Source organism: Equus asinus, chromosome 2, assembly GCF_041296235.1.
Source record: "Equus asinus isolate D_3611 breed Donkey chromosome 2, EquAss-T2T_v2, whole genome shotgun sequence".
Lineage (NCBI taxonomy): Eukaryota > Metazoa > Chordata > Mammalia > Perissodactyla > Equidae > Equus > Equus asinus.
In genome coordinates, this window is record NC_091791.1 from 20,004,112 (window position 1) to 20,010,197 (window position 6,086).

Genomic DNA, 6,086 nt, shown 5'->3' on the forward strand with positions numbered 1-6,086 from the left:
GCCCCCAGAGTGGCAGTCTCCATAGACCACCCTTCCAGCTGCTGGCTTTTTGGCACTGTGAGTTGCTTAGAACTGATGATGGGGAGGTGAAGATACAGACGCATTTCGAGGCATTAGGAGGAAAAATACCTCAGACTCACAAAATCTGGACTGGAGTGGTAGGCTGTGCCAGGAAATGTTTTTCTCTGCATAGCTAGAGCAACTGAGTGCCTTGATTAGAGATAGCACCTAGCCATTCAAACAACATTTCCCAAATCTCTTTGAAGAATCCAAATGATTGGAGAAGCTAAAACGGATGTAGTGGTAGAAAAAGCATGGTTCTTATATTCCAGGAGTTTACCAGCTGCTAAGTCCCACTGATTCAGCTAATACTGATTGGGTACTTACTGAGGAACTGGGGATAGAGTGCTAGTCTATGCAGGCATGGTTTCTGCCCTGATGGGGCTCAAAACCCAGGAGAGAATACAAACATTTAGTAAGTAATTACACAGTACTAGTATGTCCTAGCATGGTGGTAAAGTAACAAACACTGTAGGAACATATACCAAGGAATCTTAGGGACAGTGAGTCAGGCAAGGCCTTCTAGAAGAGATTGTTTTAAGGGAGGATCCAAAGGTGAGTTGGAATTAAATGGGAAAAATGGAGAAGGAAGAGAATCATGTCAGACAGAGGAAAGAGTCTACATGAAGGGCCAAAGGCAGGAGGTACCTTCGAAGAACTGCACCAAACTCTGCGGAGCTGGAGCTTGGTGGGCAAGGAGAAAAGCAGCAGAAGATGGAGCTGAAAAGATTGATGAGTGGGGCCAGATGTTACGGGGCCTTATTTACCACTTTAAAGAACTGAAAATGTGCTCAAGAACAATAGGAGTCATAAATGGATTTTTAAATGAAGAGTGTCATTATATCGCTTGTTCATTTGTTTATTATTCAAGAATAGTTATTGCATGCCTGTAAATGCCAGTGTGCCAGGTACTGAAAACTAATAGAGATATAAACTACAACGAAAAATTTAAAAAGTAATTCCTGGGGCCAGCCCCATGGCATAGTGGTTAAGTTTGGCACACTCTGCTTCAGTGGTCCAGGTTCACAGGTTCAGATCTGCAGTGCAGACCTACACCACTCAACAGCCACACTGTGGCGGCGACCCACATGTAAGGGAGAGGAAGACTAGTACAGATGTTAGCTCAAAAATAATAATAATAATAACAAAATAAATGAAAAGTAATTCTGATTCAGGAAGGAGGGAAACAGGAAAGTCATCTTAGAATGAACATATCCTTCATGTAACAAAATGTTATTGGGCATCCTGGCATGTCTCAGGATCTGTTGTAAGCCCTGGAGATTCAGTGGTGAATTAGACTCAATCATCATCATAAGGAACATTCATAGTGTGCATTTCAGATCAGGGCAGAAGGTACAGCAAGTTGGAGAGGAGATAGAAAATTTGCAGTCAATAGACTTGTTCTGGTAGACACAGAGTGTGGCGTGGTAGAAGCAAATATTGACAAGGATCCAGGCATTTTAATGTTTACATTTTTATGTTCTTGATCCCATTTTATGAAAACTGACTGTGCCCCACTAAAAGGAACCAGGACTCCACAGAAGAATTGTTGATTCCAGATCTGAGGCAGGAAATGTACAAGATGAGCCTGGGCCACCTTTTTATACCTAATAACAAAGAAGCAACAAAGACTAATGGAGTCACATCAAAAGGACACAGGAACCAGCTGGAAGGGTCTCTCGCTGACCAAAGAAGGGACAATTTGAACATCAAACAAGTAAACTTCAATTGATAAAAACCTCAATGAATTTATAAAAGTCTATAGGTTTGTACTAATAGTTAAAAAAATATATAGCTCTTTCTACGAAAGCATCCAAAAAGCCTCATCGTTCAATATTTGAAATAACTCCTCACTCTGAAAATTCACTAGTTGGGGAAATACTTAAACATTTACTCTGCCTTTCCTGGATAAGCAGTATCTTAGTGTCACCAAGTAGCCCTAGTTGATGAAGAACGATACTTCTTCTTAGAAGAATTCTAGCCAATAAATGTGGAGGGATGGAAGAAATGACAGAATTAAGAAATCAACATTTTGCAATTTCTAATGAAACAATTGATTTAGGTAAAGACTATCAATAAATAAAAACATTTTCAAAATGTATGGAGAATTTTGCAAAGGAGGGATCACACTTCTTTTTGAGGAAGATTAGCCCTGAGCTAACATCTGCTGCCAATCCTCCTCTTTTTTCTGAGGAAGACTGGCCCTAAGCTAACATCCGTGCCCATCTTCCTTTCCTTTATATGTGGGGCACCTGCCACAACATGGCTTGACAAGTGGAGGATGCCATGTCCGCACCCAGGATCTGAAGCAGGGAACCCCTGGCTGCAGAAGTGGAATGTGCTCACTTAACTGCTGTGCCACCGGCCGGCCCCCGGGATCACGCTCTTATCACCTGAACCCATACATCAGTTTAAGCACGACTCCCAGTGGCAAAACCAGAACTTTTTGCCACATGAGGCAAGGTGAAATACATAGCACCACCCATGAGGGATTTGTAGAAATAAAAGGTCAAAGCTGAATATAATTGAACCCTTAGAGAAAAATTTTTGTTTACAAGAAATATGGGGTATAGGGAAACAAATTAAATGCCACCATGAAGAAACAAGCAGAAAAATTGAGATTATGAAATTTTCTAAGTCATTTTCTTCAGTAAGACAATAGAATAAAAAAATCAAATGATAGAGGAGGCACTTCTCTAGATTAAAAGATTCTAGGAGACATGACCAAGCACAATGTATGGCTCTTATTTGGATAGTCTTTTGAACAAGTCAACTGTAAAAAGACTCTTGTGATATAATCAGGAAATACAAATGTAATGGATCATAAAAGAAATCAAAGAATTATTGTTAATTTTGTTAGAGTTGGTAATGGCATTGCAGTTATATAAGAAAATGTCTGGGTTTTTTTTAGAAATGCATACTGAAGTATAAAGAGGTGAAATGATGTGAGTTCTGAGATTTGCTTTAAAATACTTAGCCAAAAAAGGAGGGGGTGTTATATGAGGCTAGAGTGGCAGAATCCAAAAGATTGCTGAATCTGGGTGTAGTTTATGGGTGTTTGATATATTGATCTATCTTCCTTTGCATATGTTTGAAATCTTTCAGGAAAAAACCTGAGTGTGGCCTTGTGAGGGAGGTAAGGCTGAGATCCTCAACATACAGATGATGGAACTGGAAGCTCAAGTATTGGTGTGAGGTCACGTAGCTAATAAGGAACAGAGTTATGATTAGAATCCTAATTCCAAGTCTAGTGCTCTTTCCGTAACATCTCCCTCTTTGCTTTTCTGGAATCTGTTCAAAGGCCACCACTTTGACTGAGGACGTGACTCTAGTATTGGGAGTAAGCAGCCACCATTTTGCTCATAAATCTTGCCCATGTCTCTAAAACTGGAAAAGAAAGCTGTGGTTTAACAATCGGCTCCTGGACAGTGAAGGTTTCCACAGCTGAGTAAACAAATGGTCAGGCGTTAGTGAGGGGTTTGCTCACTGACTAAAAGTATACAAGGCCCTGGTTTCTGGTCTTTTTCAATCTCAGGCAAATGTCAGGCATGCTAATCAGATGCAAGCTTGTTTCTCCCTGCTTTTGGCTCTGCTCTAAAACCAGTACCTTGTCTCAAGTAAGAGAACATAAAATTCTTTAATGTGGTGTAAGGCCTGGGCCTTGCTTGCTCGCAGAAACCCTCAGGCCCTTTGCAACCATATGTCCTTCTGGCTCCCTTATGGGTAGGCGGCCCAGCTACCGAGATTTGTAACCATCTGAGTCTGGCCAGCCTGGATCCTCGCTCATCTCATGTGAAGAACACCACGTCTTACAGGGACACAGAGCCTCTCTATGTGAGCTGCTTTTCTTGGGAACACTGGTTGTACCAAGGACAGCCCTTCGGCAAGCAAGCATCCTTTGTTCCTCTGCCTACTTAGGCAAGCTTCTCTTAGGGGGCGGTTGCAGGTGCACACTTCTGTCCAGCCAGCCACCACTGGACACTCTCCCGTAAGTAAGTCCCAGTAAACCTATATGTCTCATTTGCAGTCTCCAGGTCGTTTCTTCAGTCTCTCAGCATGATACCCCACCGCTCTAGCCCAGCAGGGCTTGCGGCCTTACATGTGGGTTAAAAGAAACTTATCTGGTCACGTATCAGCAAATCTGTGATAAAAGTTCACATTTAGATAGTCTCTATAATTTTCCTTTCCTGTATAATTGTGAGAGGTTTCCTCTGCATCAGCAAGGAGTAGGAGTGCTAACACAGATAAAACATAACTAGCTCTACTTCCTGTGAAATGTCACTGACTGGCATTACCACCTAGTGCATAGCGGGCACCCTGTTGATAGCTTCCAAAAGTTCTCTCCGTTAATTCAACATAAATTTTAATTAAAAACAAAACAGACTGGAGAACTGATTTTAGAAAACCAAGGCCTAAGAGAGCAGTGAAAGTCTACTGCTCACTTTTCCTTCTCCAGAAACCCAAGGGAGAATGGCTGCGGGAACACTAGGTACTTGCAATTCTGTAAGCATAGATGAAACTCCTAGAGTTCGCACATTAGAGAGTAGACATAAGGAAGAAATTTCTATTTGCATTGATTATAAATGTGTTTATGCTTAACTTGTGAGGAATTTGTTAGGATGTGGTTTTGTAGGCAGTGGATATTACCAAGAAGAAAATGTGTTCACAGGATGAGTTAGTTGAAGAAGTTAAAAAATTGTCACTATACTATAATCTTCCTGAGAAACCTTGTCTATCCTGCTTATCATTGTATCACCAGCACGTAACACAATTCACGGTCTGGAATAAAAACTTAACAAGTATTTATTGAATGCATGAATGAACAAAAATGAATTTTCTCTCCTTAAAATCTGACCAGAACACTTGCTTATTCCTTGCTAAATAGACCACAGTCTGGCAAGCAGTGAGATGGAATTTTGTTGTTTGCAAATTGTAAACTACAGAAGGACATAAATTCCTCTTTGTGTTATAAATTCACTGGTCTTTCTCAAATCTTGGCAGCTGTGGCTAAAATCAGCCCATCGCTCCTCTCATGCATCCTCTGAATTCAATTAGTGCTTCAGCTTTGCCCTTCTCTCAAAATCATCCCATTGCTAATGCAGACGCTTACCTGCTAAACCTGGGCTTTTGAGATCTCCTCCAGTCTTGGCCTGCTCCAAACCTCTGGGTTTCTAAGTGCCCTACACACTGCTCTGCTTATATTTAATCATTTTCTACCCAACTCCAAACTTCCCCAGTTTCCCCATCATCTACAAATTACTCAGAATTGCCCAGTTTGGAAGGCTCTGTCATTAGAATCCTCTCTCCCCATCCAAGCAGCCTTCCCAGTTTGCCCAAAAGGAGTGTCTTCTCCAGCCCAAGTGGTGCTTGGTACTTAGCTGTGGTCTTGGCAGGCTATGACCAGTCAGCAAACCCATGCAGAAGGAAAGAGACAGCTGCACTCAGTTCCTTCATGTTCTCAAACGCTTAGAAATTCTGTTTAGCCAGAAACTCCATTTGTGATGAATCACACTTACACATACAGTCTTGACAACACAAGTTCCTTGCTAGCATTTTTATGCTAATTCCAACTATGTGAAAGGGTATGTGCATATAAGGAGGATCTGACTGCCTTACCTCCTCATTTCCCACGCTTCCTCCTGGGTTAGTCAGCTCAGCTGCCATAACAAAATACCATCATCATAGACTGGGTGGCTTAAGCAACAGAAATTTATTTTCTTACAGTTCTGGAGGCAGGCAGTCTGAAATCAGGGTGCCAACGTGGTCAGGTTCTGATGAGAGCTCTCTTCCTGGCCTGCAGACAGCTGCCTTCCCACTGTGTCCTCATATGGCAGAGAGAGAGAGCACTCTGGTGTCTCTTGTTCTGCTCTTAAAGGCATTAGCCCTATTGGATTAAGGTGCCACCCTTATAATCTCACTTAACTTTAATTACCTCCTAAAGGTCCTATCTCCAAATACAGTCACATTAGAGGTGAGAGCATTAACATAGGGATTGTTGACATAATTCAGTCTACAGCACCTCCCCA